This window comes from Cyanistes caeruleus, chromosome 6, assembly GCF_971803275.1.
Source record: "Cyanistes caeruleus chromosome 6, bCyaCae1.hap1.1, whole genome shotgun sequence".
In the NCBI taxonomy this organism is placed as follows: Eukaryota; Metazoa; Chordata; class Aves; order Passeriformes; family Paridae; genus Cyanistes; species Cyanistes caeruleus.
The window spans coordinates 20681968-20704378 of NC_141706.1; the positions used below are offsets into that span (position 1 = coordinate 20681968).

Here is a 22411-nt window from a genome sequence, read left to right on the forward strand (position 1 = left end):
AATCTCACATAAAGAAACCTAAAATACTGTGGAGCTTCTGCTGGGCTATCTGGAGGAAAGGAGGCAGAATCCAAGTCTCTTCTTGAACTTGGAAGTAGGATTCAATCCAATCATAAGATACATTACAAAATCACTTAGAGGGTGAATGGAAACACTGGAACTGCCCCTGCTGAGCAGAAGCCCCACTCTACCAGATGGTCTAACTGACCTTCACAGAAACTAAGGGAAGCTGCATTTTGAGCCACATGAAGACAAAATACACATCCACAACAAAGCTGTTCTGCATGCCAGACCAGGCACAGCAAGTTCCACTAATTATATCTTGTGTTTCAACTTCTGCAAACTTCCTGTCCCTGTGTCCATCCTTTTTTAAGGAAGAGGACTAAGTGCCATAATTAGTGCAGTCAACCCTTTGATTTGAGTTCAAGTCTCACAAAGTTATGGATAAAAAGCTTTATAAATTTTTTAAAAGTTTTAAAGCTTTATAATGCTTTCCCCTGTATAAAGGAAAAAGTTGTCTGGTCACTGTTTTTGTAGGAAGTGACAGCTCATATTTAGGGAGTTCTCATTTTCACTCCCATTTCCCCTTGTTCACTTCAGCACTGTTCTGAATAACTCACTTGGGTCTAAAAGTCATTGTGTTCTTTGCAACCTGCCTCCTCCCTGCCTAAGGAAAGTTACTCTCACCCCTTCTGAGCTGCAACAGCAGCAAAGCTGTTGCTGGGTTTCACTGAGGTGATGCAATGCCCTATTTGTTTTTGCAAATATTATGAAAAGGGCTGAAACTGAAATACGTGGCTAAGCAGAAGAGTACAATTAAAGAAGAGAAACAGAAGAGTAAGTAAGTATTGGGTATGCGTGGCAAGGCTTTGGTGGCAGGAAGGGACTGCAGGGGTGGCTTCTGTGAAAGTCTGCTGGAAGCTTCCCCTGTGTCCAGCAGAAGCAACAGGTCCAACCTGTCCATGTCAACACTATTGAGAAGGGGAAAAAAACTGCAACACCAATTGCAGCCAAAGAGAGGGAGTGAGAATATGTGAGAGCAGAGGAAAGGGGCAAAGATGAGCCATGATGAACTGACCACAGCCCCCATTCCCAATCCACCTGCACCAGTGGGTAAAGGAGGTAAAGAATTCTGAAATAAAGTTAAGCACAGGAAGAAGGGAAGAGTAAGAGAAAGATGTTTTAAAATTTGGGGGTTTAATTCTCTTTGCCCTACTCTATTTTGATTGGTAATAAATTAAATTCCCCAAGTTGAGGGTGTTTAACCTGTAACAGTATCTTCCTATCCTTACCTTGCTTCATAAGCCTTTTGTTCAATTTTCTCTCTCCTGTCTGGCTGTGAGAGGGTAATGATAAAATAGCTTTGGTCTGCACCAGGTGGTCCAGCTGGGGTAAACCCACTACAATATATTAAGAGGAATTGAGACAGAGGTTTAGTCCCTGTGGAATCAACACAGAAATCAGCTACTCCTTCACATATTTAAATCAGCAGATTTACTCAGCCCGTAGGTCAGTCCTTACTCCTTTCCCATAGGACAGCCTGTCAGCAGATAAAGACCACTGAAAGTCTCTGAAAAATGTCCCTAAAGAAAGGCTTTTAAGTCAGAAGGGGCTTGTGTCCTAATGAAGAGTGCTTGTTTTCACATGAGGCATGATGCTCTCCAGCCTACAGTGCCCAACTCTGGGCAGTAACTACCTCTCTTCCAGAACTAAAATTATCAAGAATATAGTTCTTCAAATAATAAAAATAAACCTGCAGTTAAGCTTGATTTGATGTGAATACCTTTTCTGCTAAAGTCAGTTTTACAGTCTCCTACTGTGACTCCTGATTTTCCACCTCACTCAGCCGCAAGTAGCTGGCAGCAGAGAGACCCCTACCCAGAAACTGCCCAGGTCAAGACAAGGAGCCCCAGGAGCCCTCAGACACAGGCTCCCATTGTGGAATCTGGGTATAAATCAGCACCTCACCCACTCAGTGCTTTTGCAAGCCTCATTCTCAGCCAGGTATGCTGTAAACAGGCTGCTTTGAAGAGGTATGTTCCTTGTTGTAATAGTGCTCATCTCAACAAGCTCAGTGTGGGAAGGCAGAAGGTAAATGCTACCCAGCAAGGAGATCTCTGAGGGCTGTTCTTGTGCCCCTTAGGCCTGTCTGCCTTCCCTGAGCTGGTGAGCAGTGCTGCCAGGATTCCTTGTGTCAGCCTGGCTGGCAGCCAGAGAAGGCTCCCACTGATTATAGGGACAAGAAAGCTGTGCTCCAGCTGTGGCTTCAGGGAGGAGTGTATCAGTGTGCATGGGAAGTGGAACACGTGGTAACAACAACAGGAATTACTGGAAAAATGGTAAAGAATTGCTTTCAGTCTTTTGGGTGGGAAGTTGTTGGCTTCAGTGAAGTAGTGCTGCATGTCTTGTAAGCACAAAGATCAGTTTGAAAAACAGAGCAGGAAACCCAGTGTGAGCATCCTTTCCCTCTGGTGCTTTCCCTTGAGCTACTTCCACATTAGCAGAGAGAACCAAGCCATGGGTGGGGTATGTTTGTATGCTCAGCAGTTGTCAGCAGGCTGTCCAGAAGTAATGATCTTAGACAAAAATAACCCTGAAAGATCTTTCCAAATATAGCCCCTCATTATTGGTGTAATATCAGTTTCATTTCAAGCTGTGCTTGGCAGCCTCTCTTTCTTGCTGCCTTTAAGAGGACACTAGCAGGCCTGAGGCACCAGGACCTGTCTCTAAACTGTGTTCCTAAAATCTCATCCTATGCACCTGGAAGTGGCTGTGCTCACACCACCAATTTGAGCCAGCTGGAACCAAGCTCTTTGTTACAACCTGATTTAAAGCTTCACTGGGTTCAACAAAAGAGGGAAGGGAGAGTGGGATATGAAATATCTGAATTTCTTCCTCTTTTTGTCTTTGAAACAATTTGAATGTTGGCAAAATCCTTCCATTTTACCAAGGAAGAGAACAGATGTACCCAGTGCAGTGTCTGTGCAAAAAAAGCACAAGGCTATTGTCCGAGTGCATCCATGGATTGCTTGGAAGTGCTAATTTGCCATGATGCAGAGCAAGCATGGTTAGGGACTGAGAAATGTCCATGTTTGCTTCTGAGCCATTTAGGGAATTCATAAGGCCTGCTGGCCAAAATAAGCCATTTTAAGGGATACAAGACTGCCTTAATACAACTGAAGATACATCTCAGCGACTTCGAAGGAAGACAGTGTTAGGCTGTTTTTTTGGATATGAAGGTAAGTTCCTACAATGTGGCCCTTGCAGCTCCAGCACCTACAGACTGAGCAATCTCTTCCTCTGTGGATGAGGGAGACAGCCCAGAGAAGCATGATCCACTGTGCCAGTCCCAGCAAGTGCACTTGTCCTGGAAAATAGCAGGGTGTGAACTACATTCAGACATGAAGTCTGTGGTTACTCAGCCTGGAGGAAATCTCCCCCAACAAATCCCAGTAGCTGCACACCTGACCTACCACAGATGATCAGCTTGCAGCTGCAAGCTGTAGGGGTCATAAGTGGGCAGGTGCTTCTTGTTGAGGTGAGCCACAACTTAAGCTTGGATGTGCTGCTAATGGTGCCCCTGTACTGGGGTCGCTGGTGTGGGGGATGCTGATGAAAGCCCAGCTCAGGGCACAGCTGCTGCTGTCACATTCTGTGTCTCCTCAGTGGGGTCAGGAAGCACTGTCCTTCCTGGGACACTCCATCTTGAAGTCAAAATGCTGCTGAGGACAGTCACTGTGGGCTGCTTCCCACTGCACACACAAACATGCAAACAGAGCCAGCACCATCAACACACAGTCTTCTCGTGCACGAGTACAAATCTCAAAGAGCTTGGGTATGACATTTCATGACCTGGGCCTTACTTCCTATCAGGGAAAACCCAGGGAGTAGGAAGAATGAACAATACACCACATTTCTCTTGGCATCTGACCAGCATACCTATCTCAACGTGCAAACTAGTACAAGCTGAAAAGCAAGAGGGGAAGGAATTGGAAATCTCATTCTCCCATTAGTCTGCTATGCAACTGTAAGCAAGCAATTAATTTCTTTGTTTCTTCAGCTGTAACTAAGGTGTCAGATTTCTGCTCCACAGGGATGTATCGATGCCTTCTCTCACTAATGCCATTAAATTGTAAAGTGCTTTCGGATATTTGGCTCCCAAAGCACTTTAGAAATGCATGATTAAATTACACCCAATTATAAACCAAAGCAGGTGATCTTGTAGAAGAAGGGATATTTCTCTGCTGGTGTTGCTCTGAGGCATTAATAGTCTACAGAATGCTTGGGGGAAATCAAGGGGAACTGCAGGTACAATTTAATTTCCAGTGTCCGCTGCAAATCTTCCATTTTCAGCCTGTATTTAAACCCATTTCTTGAAGTACTTAATACTACTTGTTGCAGTGACATGGGATCTCATCAGGTAAATCCCTGGATTGCAAATGTAGCAATGTATGACAAAATTCTTTCATGAGACCTCATTCTCAGAATAGAGCTTATCTCCTCATTCTCCTTCAGAGTGTTTCTACCATCTCTCAGGTTTATGCAAATAAACCTTGTGACTTGCCATTTCTAATGAAGAATAAGAAATCAGTTTACATCTATGTCCTGCTGGTCCTGCATGAAGACAGGTAGGCTGTTATCAAAAGAATGTAGTGCAAGGCACAGCTAATCTAACTTTCCTCCATTTGCAACTCTCCTATGCTTGCCTATATGCACAGAAGTTACTGAAGTCATTTCAGACTCTGCAGAATCCAGGCCTAGAGCACTTCCAACACAAGAACACAACTGCAGCCACAAAACTGTAAGTGCTCTTTCTCAGCTACAGAGGAAAGTAACATACCTATGGTCTAATCAATCAAGAAAGGCTGACTGGTAAATACAAATACACAGTCTGACAGCTTGTTACTTCTTTTACTGTTCTGCTCCTTCTGTCAATTTAATGTGTTGCCCATTACTCTTAATGGGATTTCAAGACTCTTAGCAGCATGTGGATAGTCTTCTGAAGAAATAGACACCTATCTAGTAATACATATAAATACTTAATTTTTTCTATTACTATATTGTTTATATTGATTGATATAATCACCAGGAACAGGAACAGGCCAAAAAAAAAAAAAAAAGTCTTTGATCTCACCATTTAGAGTCACTACATTCTGCAATTCCCCAGACTGGGCAGAAGGATCACTTACTATTTTGACTTGGTGAGCCGGGCCATGTTCAGTTATGTTTGGGACCACTGCTGATTAGACATCCACATTATGACTAGGTATGTGTAGGGAGCAACTGAACAAAGAAAAAGGCATTTACCTGACAGGATGACCTCTAAATGTTTAATGGGCTTTCAGGGACTTCTGGTCCAGAAAGACTGTCACACAGTCTCGTATGTGTCACAGATTTCTTTGCATCTCATTAAGGGAACAAATCCCAGTCAGACTGAAAAAGTACTACAAGACAAATGACTTGTAACACCAATCCTCTATGTCAAGACATGATAATATTGCCCTCTGAGTGCACAGATGTCCTGAATTGTAACTTAAACAGCATCTGTATAAAGTGTTATGTAATGGGCTACATACACATGTAGTAAAAGGAAGCCTGGTCCTGAAGGGATTGCCAACAAATGGAAGGGATAGAAGAGGAGGTATTCTTGTTTCTAATCCCCAGGTGAGCACCTGAGGTGCAAAACAAGTTAGTGACATACCCAAGGCCACACAGGGAGCCTGAACTTAAACCTCAGTCTTGTATTTATCTCTGTGTCTGGAGATGTTCCACTGCTCCTGTGAATCCAGAGGGTCAGACAAGGACTCAGAAGTATTTCTTCTCTGGGAGTAGGCCTGTGACAGGGTATTTATTGCTGTAGAGCTTCTCTGTGTCTGTGAACCACGTGTCAGTACTGACATCACATTGCAGGACACCATAATACATCTCCTAGTTGTCTTCTGCATCTGAGCTGGTTTAGGGTCGTGGTGTCTGGGACTCCTTCAGCCAGCTGCAGATTACTGGGTAGTCAGGGAAAGCTAAGAATTAATGAGCTGTTTAAGCACTAGTTTATTCAGTTTGGCTCCCTCCCTCTATCCTTTTCTGGGGCAAAAATATTTCACTTCCAAAGTTACTGTATATCTAGGAAAGTACTTTCTTCCTTGGTTTCTCCTATCCTGAGCAACCTGAGGTCCAGTTTGTACTGTGTAATTAACTTCTGATGAAAAAAATAAGGCTGTTAGTTTTGAAAAGCATACTCTGAAGGGATGACAAGTCTTAAAGACATAGCTCTTTAACCCCTGCAGATCATTACAGCAATAGGAGTCTCTCTAAGGACCCAAGACAGCCTACCTCCACTTGGCTGGCACACACCCTCTGGCAATGGAAATGATGTCACCAGACTGTTGTCAGTGCTTTTATGAGGATTTGCCAGTTCAAATAATGACATGAAAAACAAGGTAGCATTGGGAGTGTCTGGAGCAGTGACTGTTTCACCCTTTCCCTCCACCCTCAACAAAGTAAACAAAGCCCAGCAGTACCATCCTTATTCCTTGGCTCTGAGCCATGCTGCTTCCAGGCTTGGCTCAGCTAACATGGAGGAGCGAGTTGGAAAACACAATGAAGAAGTAGGAAAGTCTTTTCTGACCAGGAAGTCTTTCTCCCCTTGAGTGGAAACATTTTGGCTTGCTCCCGTGGCCTTTTTTGGATAAAGGGTTATATCACGGGAAGCATCTGGGTTCTTATTTTTTGAAGAAAAAAACTCCAACCTTCCTAACCCTAGTACTGATGCAGAAATTGTGTGTCATTTCCATCAGCAGAAGAGTACTTTCTGTCAGTGCCCCAAGGTGATGGAGTTTTCCCTATACTGTACATGCAGCTTGCATGTTAATGCTGTAAAGGACATATCTGTAACTCTTCTTGAGGATAATGTGGTACAGGTCACAAACAAATCACTTGATGCTGTGGATCAGGGCTTTGAGTGGTTCTTGTCCTCCCTCTTTTTGCCACACCACTGGTGGTGGTGGGGGGCACGGCCCAAGACAACTGCAGCTATAAAGTTCTGCTTCCTGGCTTGGGCAGCAACAGAAAGAAACCCCATCTTTGAGCACAGCAGGGATGTCTGTGGCTACAGGAGCTACTTGTATGGAGCCAGGTTGATAGAAAAATGTTTCAAGGACACCAGTGCTGGAGAATTCCTCAATCTGCAAAGGCAGTGGCAGGCTTTGTCCCCAGCAAAATGCGCACAGCTGGCATGGCCTGGGTGATTCTACATAACTGCATGCTACAGTTCATTAGTTTGATCATCTTGAAAGCTGAGGGAAAACAGCTGGTGTAATACAGATCAACTAGTACAATTTAAACCGAGAGGTACCTTCTTACAGTGGGGCTCATTCTGCAAGGTCCTGTGGAGCCTGAGCTCATGTAGTAGTCTAGGACTAAAGAAAGAAAAAAAAAAAAGCAAGCATATAAATTGCTGTTAGCATCTATAGAAATGATCTCAACATCCATGTCAATATAAATTGCACCTCAAACAGGACAGTGTTGGGATCTCAACCACTGTCTTTACAACCCTAGGTCACTCAAGGTTTAATCAAGAATGGTTTATCTTCACCTAACATGAACTGTAGTAGAATGCTTGAAAAATTCTGCTTCTCATGGTGAATCACAGAGCCTCCCCAATGTTTTATGGTTTGTTAAGCACTGCTGCTCTCCCTGTGGAGGGCTGGGTTGTGCAGCTGACAAACCCATGTGCACAGAAGTCCCTCTCTCACCACAGGGAGGCTTGAAAAAAGACTTGCCGTAACAGTGAGCAGTTATGCAGGACTTCATGAACTTGAAGCTCTACATGGATTTTCTCCAATAGTCAACTTTTAAACCGAAGTGACAGCTTGTGAGCTAAAGGGTAACTCCAGGCTCCCAAACCCCGCAGCTGTATTTCATCAGATGCCCAAGAAAACACTAATTTGCAGGATTTCTACTCTGACAGACACACCACAGAAGCTCACAGAAAAGATGTGCGAAGGCATGGTGCTGTCCCAGCACAAACCACCGTGTGGCTCTTCAGTCTCTTCAGTCAGATCAAACCTGGGCAGGCGAGAATGAAAGAAAACAGAGAGAGAGAGAAAAATTTAGGAAATAAGAGAGTGAGAGATTACACAGAAAGGTACAGCCATTCCTCAGCCTGTTAAATCACATCAGAGGCTGTAAGAAGAACCCCGTTGGACTGTTTCAGCAGAAGGCACTACATGTAAGTGTCAAAATGTTGTCAGCTCTTCTCTCAATAGTTGTGAAACCACAAGAAAAACACCAATGCAGTCAACTGCTTTCTGATGAGCACCTACTCAGGACAATCTCAGGTGAGAACAGGAATATTTTAAAGTAATGTAAAAAACGTGCCAAAAAAGGTGTCATTTACATGTAATACAACAATACATGAAGTTTACATGTAATACAATGATACATGAACGAGAACAAAAGAAAGGAAAAAGCAACTTTAATGCCTCATTTGATGGTTTTACTGTCCAAATTATGCCACAAGCAGTTTTGTATAATGTCTGTTTCTTATAGGACTACTCATACTCTTCAGCACAGTACTTCATGTTGCCATGCCACGCCAGAGAAGTTTGGAGCCTACAGTCTCTCAGGGTTTTGGTGTTTATTTGATGATACAGTAACAAAGCCATGCCCCATGGATGGGTTGTGTAGTTCCAAAGTGGAGACTAAGAAGAGAAATGACCATTTTTCATACTGGCCACCTGGATGTTGCCTTCTGAGACTTCCTCAGGGAAACCTGAACGTCCTTCTGCTCTACTCATGAATCATCTATTCCTGTTGGCCTTACTGCTACTGAGGACAACCAGCACCACACTTTGTCCAGGGAGTCTCTTAGACAAAAAGCCTGAATTTTCTAATTCATAATTAAGCAAACAAGTTCTAAACAATAAAGAGCTTTGCTACCTCAATTAGTAAGGTAGCTAGGGATTTCATGACAGGTCATTCTCAATCATATCTTTATTCTCAAGACATAATTAGTGTACTTGAAGCATGACCTCTGCTGATATTACTTTGGCTTTTGGTGCCAGAATGCTGAGTGCTCACTGAGAGCCTGAAAGGATTATAATCTTGTTCCAGTAACACCACATATTTACAGCAAATGGCTGTTTCAAACAAGAAACTGTAGCATCAACTGTCCTAACCCATACTCAGACTGCTGAATCCATGTCAGGAATCAGTCTTCCAACAGTAACCTGCATAACCACATATGAGTTGAGATGTGCGAAGTCATGTGGTGGAAAAAAACCAACACTGGAAAATGGAAAAACACCATTATACCTGACATGCTCATTCAGGGGAGAGCTTGGCAAGAAGAATGGCAGAATGATTTAAATTTGGCTTAAGGATTGCACAGCTTTGTGCTGCTTTCCATCTCCTCTCAGGACCTCTGAAAACTGAACAAAACCCAGCTAAGCTGTGTCGCCCTGAAAATGAAGCCTTCTGATGATCTTGTTTTCAAAGTTTCAGTTACTTTCCCAGGAAAGTAACTATAAACATAAGTGTTTACACATTCCTTCTAAGAAACATCTTTGATGGACATTTCACATGACCAGTGTGATTGGGAAGGTGGTAACTTAGTTATCCAATCCCTGGTCATTGTCAAGAATCTATAAATACTGGAGTCAGAAAATAAAGGCTTGCTTTTTCTGTCAAACCATTGAGACGTGCCCGTGTGAATAATTCCGTGTCCTTTAGCGACAAAGCTGTGATGATAAATGCTTTTTTTTTGGTGCAAGATGAATCTGATAAAACTTTACAAAATGTGGTATATGTTAAAAACAAAAGAAAGTAACAGGTGACAGATAGGAGTTCCAGCTAGACACATACTACAGGTCTTACCTGAAGGTGACAATGCTAGAATTCCTTCCTCTAACAATGCTGCTTCTCCCATACCAGCTTCGCTCATGACTTGGGTTCAGGAGTAGTTTTTGTCTTGTAAGTGGTACTAGAGATAGGGATCTTAGTGCATTTTGTCTACTTTTTGGTGTCCTCAACTCATGTCTCTAATGTGTATCCTGACAGAACATCTCCACGGTTGGGTTCCCTGCCAGGAACCTGCCAGGCTAAGCCAAGGCTGGAGTTGAAAAATCCACCGCCTTCAGCAGTTCTGAAGGCTCTGTGACAGGAGGAGAGTCCACAGCTTGCAGATGTGAAAACAGATGTGAATACACATGTGTAGCCACAGCCTGCAGAGGCAAATACAGAACTGGTCCCATTTCAAGATGCCAAACCTGCAGGATTTTGGGGTATAAAAAGAGCCTTAATTTACAGAGAGCAAACTCTGTCTAGCAAAGCAATATGATTCCTAACATGGCACATAATGGCAACACTGTTTCAAGGTTGGACTTTTATTAAAATACTCAAACGTTCTGGCACAGAATCATCTGGGAATCTGCTGTGAGCACTGCCCACTACTCATTTTCCACATGTGTTTAAAAGAGGTATTTAGCATTAAAGGCTTGCTTCTGTCTCTTCCTAGCTGTCTGGTGAGCTCTGCAGTACATTTCCTACAATCTGTCTGCTATGACTTTGAGTCCCTTGTGTCTCTTCTTGTTTAATAAATCCCTCCTACAGTCCTGTGGGAAGTAGTCAGGTGCTATCTGGACTGGGATTAGGGAATGTGCTTACTGACTTGCAAGATCCTATTAATGTTCTTCAAGTTTATTTGCTGAAGATTATAGTACCCCTAGTTAACATTCATTTAAAAAATACAGATCTTGTTTTTGCTCTTTAGCCCACTTTGCAGCAGCCTCCATAATACATGAGAAGAGCAAAAGACGGACTGCTAAAAAAACCTGTATATTTTCAATCAAAAGAATAGGGAGTTGTGTATCTAAATACACGTCCTGCTCCGAAATTCTCAGCTAATATGCAACAACCTTCCCCCTGGCACCAAGAAAGTCATCCAGTGCAGCATGCCATAACAAACTTGATGCTAATGGCTTTTATACAAGGCTCTCATTTGAGCACAGGGGTCATAAGGAATACAGTGCATATGGACAGGGGGTATTCTCCTCTCCTAAGCCTAATGTGAGATAATGCAAGATTTCAAATAGGAGAATAATCATAGCTCTAGGCTTTAAATTGGTTTTGTGTTGTCTTCTGATGTAAAGCAGCCTGAGTCCTTTCCCGTCTGAGTAACTATTTAACCTTGAGGCTTTCATCTACTACACAGAATTCTCTGTTTTTTTAGCTATACTGGCTTCCACACTTGGCCATTTTTTTTTCTGAATTATGTGCAGCTACTAGGGTGCACTTCAGTATCTATTACAGAATTCCATCAATAGTTTAGGCTATTTACTGATGGCATTTGACAGCCTTTTGTTTGTGAAATACTTTAGTCATATAGAGAAAAGTCTCTGCAACTGGCACAAAATGAAATCTGCCCATTTCAGCATTTCTGAGACTACTGTAATTCTTTGGAGATTGTCTGTGGTATTGATCAGTTCAGAACTAGGCACAGATTCTTTACTACTAAAAATTCAGTATTAAAATAAAAGAATGTAAGCAACTTTCATGAATCTCACTGGAGTATTTTCTTTTAAAAGGGTTGATGGAGGGTTGGTGAGCATAGTAACATGTATGACAAATTATATTCTTTGTCATACATTATGGCCTTTGGCAACCTCTATATGAACCTTAAGTACTAAAGCTACCTACACCTCAGAACACCTTCATCACGTTGATCTCTGCTGTTTGCACATACTTAATTCCCTCCAGCTGGAAATCTCTGTGTCCTTGTTTTAATACTTACACAGGGATCACTAATCTAATTTTTTCATTGCTTTTGGACTGAGATAAACCAAGATAAAAAGGAGAGAGAGAGAGATAGAGAAATAAAACCCAAGAGATGGCTACAGTTGCGTATTACCCTCTAACTGAGGCCCAGCCTGTCCCTGAGCAGTGATTGGTAGCCCCCAGCCAATTCTCCCCAGTCTCTATACTGAGCATTGATCGTGTGTGGTATAAGAATATCCCCCTGGCCAGGTTGGGCCAGCTGTCCTGGCCATGCTCCCAGCTGCTTGTGCACTTTGGAAATGGAATAGTCCTTTAATAAGAGAAAACACTGATTAGATACAAAATCCAAAACAGTGTTGTACTAGCTTCTAAGAAGAAAATTAATTTTATCCCAGCTGAAACCAGGACAATACCGTGAGTGACTGCAATTTAATTAAACTGAAATCCCAACATTTTGAATGAGACAGAGTCAAGAATCCAAGAAAGAACCAAAATATTAATGGAAAAAGAAGAGCAACAGTCTCTTTAGTCAGATGCTGCTGCTGATAGGAACACTCCCATGTGTTGCACAAGCTGTGTTAAGCATGGATCATACGGTTGCTATCTGATGGATACAACAAAATCAGTCACTTGTTCAAGTCAGTTCTGGTCTAATTCAGGAAAAAAAACCAGTCAAAATTAGGCACTCAAATCCATAGGTGTGACTTTCAGAGGTGCTGAATGTTCTGGCCTCTCCTTGTTGCTTGTTGGTAACAGGCCACTCAAACATCTTTGGTGAGACACCACTCTCGGAGCCTCTACACAGAGGAAAATCAAATTAGCACAGAACAATCACAATTTGTTGACTACAAATTGTGAGCACGTGTTATATTTGTGTATATAAAGAAATGTATGTATGTATAGCGGGAAGTCAAGGAGGATAACTTGTATGTTTAGATTTATTCATGGTCACAATGCTTTTCTAAAGACTATTTCTTTGCCACCTACTTCCCTTGGTCATTTCAAATGTTTAAACATTTCAATTATTGCATTTACTCAGAAAATTAGTTCTTTCTGCAGTGCATTACAAAGCAGCTCAGAAATGTCTTCCCTAATCCATAGGAAGTTTGGACAAAAATGTGAAGCTTTAGGTGAAAAATTATTTATATTGCTTCAAGTTGGTGATTTTGTTTCTGTTTAAATAGCCCAGAGTTGCTGTTTGCCTTGTATATCCTGTGATGCACTCTCGTCTTGGGAATGGGGACTATAAAATTGCTTTCATTTGGGATCAAATATAGGAACAAGAGGTCTCACCGAATCGTTTGAGTTGGGAATTTTAAAGTTCATCTAGTCCAGTCCCCTGCAATAAGCAGGGACAGCTTTAACTAGATCAGGTACCTGAATTATAACTCCCAGAAGATAGTTCAGCAGTGTCTTCTAACTAAGTTTTTCACAGAATGGTTCTGGTTGAAAGGAACCTTAAAGATTATTTGCAATCCTCTGCCATGAGCAGGGACATCTCCCACTATTCCAGGTTGCTCAGAGTCCCATCCAACCACTTCCAGGGATGGGGCACCCACAGCTTCTCTGGACAGCCTGTTCCAGTGCCTCATCAGCCTCACAGTATGGAATTTCTTCCTATTGTTAATCTAAACATACTCTTGAAACCATTGTCCCTTTTCCAATCACTACATTCCTCTCCAGACACAGTGATTTTTCAAGTTCAGCACAATGGCTCCACTGTCTTTCCTCACCAAGGTTTTGGTTATAATGCAGTCACTGACTTTGTCCAACACCACATTTTGTTCCTCTGTCTCCTACATACTGTCCTTGATGTGACTTTGGGCCTTGGCTTTGCCTTGGAAGGGAGCTCGATGCTTGCAGTGCACTTGGTTCTTCACAGTGATACTGTGTGTAGCAAAAAGCTCGAGGACAGATTCTTCAACAGCTGGAGAATCTGGAAAGAGCAGAAGACATTTGAAGGCTGCAGCTGCAAATGTAACTTGACACCTATCCTGTATCTGTGAGTTCCCAGAAAAAGTGGTCCAAAACTGGACCCCTCACACACTTCTTCATGCTTTTACTATTAAAATTTGTGTTTTGTGAAAGTCTTTAGGGCCACACAAAATTTTTGCTTATGCTTTGTCATGTTTTGATTCAGCTGATTTAGTTCTATTTCTTATACAGCGAGTCACCTGCCCTCCTTTAGTTGTTCACCTCAGCAGAAAAAGGGGGAGCTCTGGGAAGCAGCAAATTCCAAAGGCCCTCATTTCCTCAGGACATGGAGATATGATTCTAGGCAGTTTCTCAGTTTTGTAAAGCGTCTTTCTGCTGTTCTTCCCTAAAGTCCCATGGGGATATATACCTAAGATCACAATAAAGATACTAGAATCAAAGTAAGTAAAGAAAATGCTCCCTCATTTGTATCAGAGTAATATGGAGGCATGATAAGGATGTCTTGTACACAATAATAAAGCCCAAACCAAAACCAACAGGTTCCCAGTAGCTGAAAGGAGCCTACAAGAGAGATGGGGAGAAATTATTTACTGGGGCATGTAGTGTCAGGACAAGGGATAAAGGCTTCAGACTGAAAGAGAGTAGGTTTAGGTTAGATATTAGGAAGAAACTCTTTACTGTGAGGGTGGTGAGGCCCTGGAACAGGTTGACTGAGAAGCTGTGCATGCCCCATCCTTGAGAGTGTTCAAGGCGACTGGAAGGACGGGGCTCTGAGCAACCTGGTCTGGTGAAAAATTGTAACTAGCTGATTTTTAAGGTCCCTTCCAACCTGAGCCATTCTACGATCCTAAACACATTTGTTGCTTTTTATTTCTTTCTTTACTTTTGTCACACAGCACGTAGTTCTAGAAATCACAATTCTCTGCTGATACTCAGGAAAACCAGCTCTCCCTCAACCAAAGCCTTGCAGAGGATGTATTTTCACTGCAGCGCAGGAGTGATAAATGTTCTGCGGCAGACAGAGCACCCTGTTTGTACTCCTGTTTGTCCCTCCGGTGGTCTTACCCGCGCTGCCCGGCTCCAGCCGGCAGGAGAAGCTCTCCCTGCCACGCCGAGCGCCCGTCTGGCGCCATCTGCCTGCCAAGAGCCGAGCGATACACACAGCTCCCTGCTTCCAGTCATCATTTCAGAAAAGGTGTTTTGCTTCTTGCTCGCCACATCGGCGCTTCAAGCAAAGGCTCAGGACAAAATTCTTGATCACTGACTTGGCGGCTTAAAATCAGTCAGTATGACTGTTCGATTTTCTCCCCTCGGGGAACAAAGAAACAGCAGGAAGAGGTTTTGCTTGTGCATACAGTTAAGCCTCTAAAATGCTCCTGGCCCAGGTGAGGAGACCTGGTGAAGCACTGATTCTGCAGGTGTTTGTGTACACCTGGTAAAGAACAGGAAGGACACAGGGTGGTTACATCCACTTGCAACTCTGTCCCCCTGCTCCTCTTCCAATCGGTCAGCGAGGAGTTTGTGGATGGTTCCTTGCTTCATTATCCAAATTCTTTTCAAGCCTGTCACCTAACAAAAAGATTGAGGCAGGAAACAACACAGTCTGCAATGAACAGAATTTCCAACTGTGCCCCCCAAATCCTCTGATCAGAGTTTCCTGCCCTAAGATGCCTAAGATGCCAGGATTTCTGGCTCCTACTCAGGTAAAGTGATCCATGGAGAAAATTAATTCAGTATTACATGGATCTGTGCATCTGCCTAGACAGGCCACCTGGTATATACTGAAAGGTGTGCATTTGCATGCAAAGGACACATTTACTGATTACTCTGAAAATCAGAGACCAGGAGAAGGGTGGGTGGTGAGAAGCCTACCTTGTGGGAAAGAGCTTGAGCCTACAGGCTGAGCAAATGGGTTAGCAGATGTGAAAGTGTCTCCACAAGAGACTGTGAAGGAAAATTTTGACAAAGCCAAGATCCAAAGCCAAGACTTAGTGAGACTGAGACAGTAGCAGTGTGGGAAGGATATGATCTGTTCTTGTCTGGTCTGCCCATTTGTCCTTAGCTAGAAGTTCTTTATCAACACCAGGCCAAGTCCCATTAGGGTTTTGCAGCCTTTCAGTTATACTGATCATCCCATGGGCATTTTACCTGTTTTCCTTCTTAAGCCATGTATCTCCCACCTTTGCATCATTCAGAACAACACAGCTTGTCAGGATCCCAAATTAAAAGTATGAACATCACACTCTTTATGGTTGCAAATGCCATAGAATCATAGAAAAGCTCAAGTTGAAAGGAACCTTTAAGGATCATCGATGTCAATTCTCTGCTCCTTGCAGGACTACCCAAAACTAAACCATATGACTAAACATCAACCAGACACTCCTTAAACTCTGACAGGTTTGGTCCTGTGTCACTGGAAAAATATCAGAGTGGAAGCATATGAACAAAAATCTGTTCAGAATTGTCAGCTGAGCACTTCAAACACCATGAAGGTGTTTAACAGCAGGGAGATCTATCAAAATGGACAGATCACAGTATGAAAGTGATTCAGTAAACTGGAAGAAATTCTGTGAAGTAAGGGTGATGGAGAAAGGTTGTTCCAAACTAGTTTTTACTCTCCTTTATGTATGTTCACTGAAGGGAATGCAGCTATAGGAATCCAAAAGCTGAAGCAGAGAACTGCCCCTTGGCACTGCTCCATTCCTATAGCTGACCCAGAGGAGCTGTCAAACCAGCCAAACACTTCCTCTACTGTCTACAGAATATTTTATCTGAACCTGGACTCTGATGGGCAAAGATGAATCAGTAACTAAGACACCAGACTACAATTCCAGTGTGCACAGGAGTCAGAGGCAGCTCAGACACAACTTTCAGGTCAGCTGTACCACAGAAGTCGTTTCTGTCACACAGGAGTGACCAGGGATGGCCCCTGTCTTACACTGTCCCTTCAGACCAGCCTGGCCATGGCCCACAGAAGACACTCTGACACCAGGCCTGGGACTCATCCTGCAGGAGCCTGACACAGAAAATGCAGAACCAGCTCACAGAGACACGTCAGGTGTGGGCACCAGGGCAGATCCATCCTTCATGTGAGAAATCTGCCTGCCCTCACATCTGAGTTTCTTTTGGCCCCTAAAGTTTCCTTTCTACCATACCACCAACACAATGTTCAGCTGTTACTGACCTTGCGAACACGTGAAGGATGCACTGCTATCATTGTATCCTCCTCCTATGTAGCTAATTTCAAAATGGTCTTAAAATGCTTTTAATGGAAAGCACCTGGGCTTAGCTTAAAGCTGGTCCACATCTAGCAGAAGTCATCTCAAAGACTAACAGCCACTACAATCCACACCCTTTGAAATTTTCCTCCAGCCTATGCTGAGAGCCTGAAGCCAAATTTTCCAACTTTTCTTTCTTAACAGTTGTTTGTATTACTGTAAAGATCATAGACTTTACAGCACCAATAATGTTACTGCAAAATTAATTCACAAAACAAATGTGATATTAAATATTTACCAGCCTCCTGTTGTGTTGCTGGTCCTCAGAAGACTGCAGTCAAGTCCAAGTCCCATGGGTCACTTTAAAGAACCAGGATACGAATTCATTAGAGCAATCCTGACTAAAATAAAACAAGTGATACATTTTACTAGCCTGGTTTAGGTGACAGGCTAGTAAATGGAAGATTTACTGCTTTATGCTTTTACCACTTCATACAGCAAAAAGAGACTTAGAGAGTTAATCAATTACACATGAATGAAAGATAACTAGATAGTTTTTTCAAGGGTTGGGGCATCACTAAATAGCTTAGATCTTTGTTGAATACTAGATTGCTAATTTTTTTAGTGATTGTAATTATTGCTTTGTGCCTCCTCTGCCCGCTTAGATTTTTGCAAAGAGCCTTGCAAAAATCCTTGACAGCTGTGTTTATAGCTCAAATACAAAAAGAGGGAAGTGTGGATGGGCTTAGCAGCTGGTCTGCAGGTTCAACAATTGAGTTAGCAGAAGAAGAAATTGATAAAATATGAGTTTATCCATAGCAAGGAAGAAAGCAAGGCCGTTAGCATGGAAACCAATAAAATAGATACATAAGAGATATTTCAGTTAGGGGATACGTGCCTTAGGAGTAGCATACGTGCCTTAATAATCTGTTGAAAACTTTTGCCAATTAATTATTGATGTTAATTGCTTTGTACTAATAAAATACAATAAGCTATTGCTTTGACCAATTAATATAATGAGCTATTTTGATGTAACTGATGACTTAAGATCAGGCTTTGTTAAGGGTACAAATCTTAGGAACACCTTGTAATAAGGAGAAAGCCATTGCTGTCTCTGCACAAGTCTGTGTGTGTATATATGTAGTGTGTCCTTCTCTACAATAACAAAAGTTCTTCATTATTACCTTCATACTACCAACAGAAGGTACAGACTAACAGCTTATCCCATGTTAAACAATTAAAAGACTGCAGATCAGTGTTATTTTACAAGTTTCCTAGGTGGTCCAGCAAAGCAGCACTGCTCCATTGGAGAGTTCACTGAAAAACACCGTAAAGACTAAATATTCCTCCTCCTCTCCCTCTCTTGAGTCATCCCCACTTACCTCCCACAGCTGCACTGGCATTGCTGTACTGCCCATGAGGGTCACTGTCTTTTGCATCCTGTGATCACTGTGCAACCTCCCCAGTCACTCAGCTCAGCAGCATTAAATGGTAAGCTCTGCTCTCTTCCCTTCTTGCCTCCTGGTGTACTCAGGAGGCCTCTCACTCATCCATTCTTCATCCCCTTCAGGGTGACACCTCCAAGGAGTTAGCACACACTCCAGGCAGGCTTTTCCCTGCTTTTTCCTCTTCATTTGGGTGTTCTTGAGATTGCTGACAAGCTGAATTGGAACCCCTAGGAAATGGGAAGGGATAGCCAAGAAAAAATGGCGCATACAGTTAGTACATTATAAATGAAAACAGGTGTCTTTGTCTTTGCAGGATATAAGATGGAGTTCTGTGCAAGAAAGATTCCAGGCTTGGGGCTTTAATTCTAGTGTGAAAAGGAGGTCCTGATGCTCCTCTGCTTGCCTGTCACACTAGCTTTATGAGACTGTGGATTCCAATTTTGTCAGCCCAAGCTCTGGGGCTTAGTGTTTTTGTTTTATAGATTTTGCAGCTCAAACCTTGCTGTCTCACATTTGATCCACCCACTGAGAAAAGATGTTTACTTTCCATCACTTATGATCAATGAAGAGCAGAGTGTTCTGTACGAGACTTCCAGTCTTTACACCCAAGCCTTTAAAGTAACTGGGCTGAGCACCCTTAATTTTCACAGTGTGGGCCAATCCATCATCAGTTGAATCATCATTCATACTTATCATCCCACTTTGTTTCTTTCCCATTGAACTTCTAAGTGAAGCTTTGCACTTTCTTTACCAGGGGACTCCAAGCACTGCTGTCTCTTGTTCACTTCTAGTGGTTTCAGTTCTGTCAGGAGTTAGGGAGCACACCTGTTAAAATACCAAAAAGACAAAAGACAAACAATCTGTTATTTTTGGTTCTTGATATCCAAATTCTTACATTAAACAGCAAAATGCCAGTGAAATACTTTTGGTTTCTCAACTGCTAGCAGAAAGACCAATTCACTCCTTCAACTTCAGTAGAAATGAAGCTAACTACAGCTCATAATACTCACTAGAAGTTGCATGTAATCCTATAAAGCTGTTTACCAACAGACACACCGCTTTTCTGTTCAGTTCTTCTGTCCCAGCTCTGCTCTTTTTTCTCTTCTTGTCATTGTAAAGTAAATGGCTTCAGACAAGTGAAGATGACATCTGCAAGAATACCTGGAACCATTTGACAAGTTGAAGGATGACTGCCACATTACTGCTTTACCTGCCAAGAAGGCTGCAGTGCCTGGCACAGGATCACTGTTTTAGTAAGGTAATCTACCACACTACCAAACAGCCTGTGCCCAGGCCCTGCCTAGGGCTTCATCAGAAAGAGAAGTATTATACTTAAAAAAGATGATGCTTATGGCAAAGCTCATCTTGAAGAGCTTCTGCTCTTCCTTGTCCTGCTGCAATAAAAGGTAAGGCAGGCAGGTAGCATCACTGTTACTCAGCACTGATTAAAAGCTAGTTTGCTGCATAAAATGTGGTTTGTTTTCTTTCAAAATGCAGGCACACATTTGTTTGGCCATAGGAAGCACATGCAGATGAAAAAAAAAAAAAAAAATCATTCTCATTATGCCCAGGCCCATCCACTCACTCCAAAGTGCTGCAACAGTGTTTGGGCAAATTTCACTTGCGGTAAAAGGACAGTGCCAAGGTGCGTTTTATCTTTCCCATATTCTCGGCTAAAACTGGTCCAAATTCAGTAGTGACTCACACCCCTTCCACACTGACGTCAGTGGAGAATTTGGCTTATTATGTGTAATAACCAGGCTTCAAACTGAAATCTGCTCTCTCTTGAAAGGTGTTTTCATATGGGTGCTGTGGTAATTGTGGGTTGGTTTATGACTTGTACAAGTTAGATTTCTGTTTGAGCCTAAAAAGACCAGTGAATCATGACTGTTGTAGAGACATGTAAGAAAAGATAGTTACAGTTAGGTCCACCAGTTCTGACCCTCAAATGTTTGTCTGTACTTGATGCTGACATTGTACAAAGAATCTCATGGGTCTGAGAACAAACATTACCTATCACTCTCTGCACAACAGTTTCCTGTCAGCCATAGAAGACTGTAGGTGCCTAGTCTGCCCCATTCCCACTGGAGATGCACAGCACATATTTCAAACCTATATGCTTTTGTTATTTTTTTTCAAGGAACACAAAGGCTCTCCTCCATAGTAAGCACAATGCTTGCACCTACGAAAACACATTCTTCTTTTTGAGCAGTGGGCAAGAGCCATAGAGCTCAAAGCCAGCAGGGGGTAGATCCTTCCATCCTGCTTCACCTCCCTCTACTTTCAGCAAATCTGCCCTTTGCCTAACTTCAAAATTCTTACAAGCTTGGTTGTTAGTAACTGGCCTAGCAATAGTGGAGCCAGACTTCTAGAGTCTTGACTTCTTAGTCATGGTCAAGGACACTGTGCAGATTGTATCAGTGTAGGTGCAGGACTCTGCAGACCTGTAGTTATCTCTGTCATCTTAGGAGCAGCATTCAGATTGGAAAGAGAAAAAAAACAACACAGAAGTAATAAGCAGAACCTCCCAGTAGGCTGGGGTGGTAGGGAGTGGGTATGACAAATGTATTAGTGAACTCCTTTTTTATTTGTGTTTATATCAGTTGTTTTTTAATCACTAAAGAAACTGACCTGTTGAAAATCCAGAATCTTCTAGGGCAGAATTTTTCAGGCCAAATCAAATTCCCCCTCATCACTAAAGGTTCCTCACAATCTTCCTAAAAGCCCAGAAACAGACGGAAGTCTTTCCACTGATAGAGATGTATTTTGGATTGAGTGCATTCTTGGCCTAAGGCAGAAAAATGAAGCCACCTTTCTTCTCAGAGACATCCTTTTATTCTGATGCTCTGCCCTGGCAGTGAGTATTCCCCCTGCACTGCAGGAGGAATACAGAGACCAGAGAAGGGGGAATGGAACCTGTTGGACTTAAGACTCTGAAGTACTGTAGAAAGAGTTTGACTTGGCCTGACTGGCAGATTTGCAAACAAAGGACTGCCTGAGAGAAGAAGTGAATTAGGGTGAACTAGGAATTAAGGAAAGAGGAGAGAGAGAGGGAGAGAGCAAGTGAAGGAAAAGAACAGGAACGGCAGTACTTTTGCAACCATGGGACATCACAAATTAAACAGGGATGAACTGGGATATGTGTCCTGAATAATACTATGAATTACTAAGATTTAACATTGTTTTGGCTGAATGACACTTGAAGGAAGGATATTGACCTGTTGGAATCAGTACAGAGAAGGCCACCAAATTAATTAGAGGGATGGAGCACCCCTCCCGTGAAGGAAAGCTGAGAGAGTTGGAATTGTTCAGCCTGGAGAAGGCTTTGGAGTGATCTAATTGTGGCCTGCCACTACCTGAAGGAAACCTACAAGAAAGATGAGGCAAGACTATTTACAAGGGCAGTAATATAATGACAGGACAAGGGGGATTGGCTTCACACTGAAAGAGAGTTTAGATCAGATATTAGAGAAAAAAAATCATTATTGGAAGGTTGGTGAAGCACTGGCACGGGTTGCCCAGAGAAGCTTGGATGCCCCATCCCTGGCAGTGTTCAAGGCCAGGCTGGATGGGGCTCTGAGCAACTGGGGATAGTGGAAAGTGTCCCTGCCCATGGCTGGGGGTTGGAACTGGATGATCTTTAACGTCCCTTCAGACCCAGGCCATTTTATGATTCTGTGACACACAAGAGGCATTAGGGCCTCACTATTCTAAACACAAAACTAAGTAACAAAAATAAGCCACTCTCTCTTTTTTGTGTTACATTAGGGCTTGGTTTGCTTTTAAGTTTAGCTCAGAATATTCCTTCGCCTCCTTAAACTCAAGAAACATTGAAATTAATGAATGAATGAGTGAAATGGAACAGTGGCCTGTTACTTCCTCTGTCTGAGTTCATTTTAAATCATGGTTTCTTTTGCTTTCTGCTTTATGGAAGAGATTAGATTAACCTTGCTTTATCTTACTTACTGTACTTCTTACAACTTTACATCCATCACAGATACCACTCTGGAATGAAATTCTTTCATTAGCAGCTCTCTG

General features: G+C 42.6%; 2 long non-coding RNA genes across 2 annotated transcripts; both read right to left on the reverse strand.

Annotated features, from left to right (window-relative positions):
* Positions 1–2898: 2898 nt before the first annotated feature.
* LOC147652500 (uncharacterized) lies at positions 2899–8064 on the reverse strand. Its single transcript, XR_015287999.1, has 2 exons — positions 7986–8064; positions 2899–7415 (listed from the first exon to the last, which is right to left on the reverse strand). It is a non-coding gene; the product is annotated as an uncharacterized LOC147652500 (long non-coding RNA).
* A 5600-nt stretch (positions 8065–13664) lies between these two features.
* On the reverse strand, positions 13665–17262 carry LOC111930795 (uncharacterized). Its single transcript, XR_015288000.1, has 2 exons — positions 17224–17262; positions 13665–13708 (listed from the first exon to the last, which is right to left on the reverse strand). It is a non-coding gene; the product is annotated as an uncharacterized LOC111930795 (long non-coding RNA).
* Positions 17263–22411: the final 5149 nt, after the last annotated feature.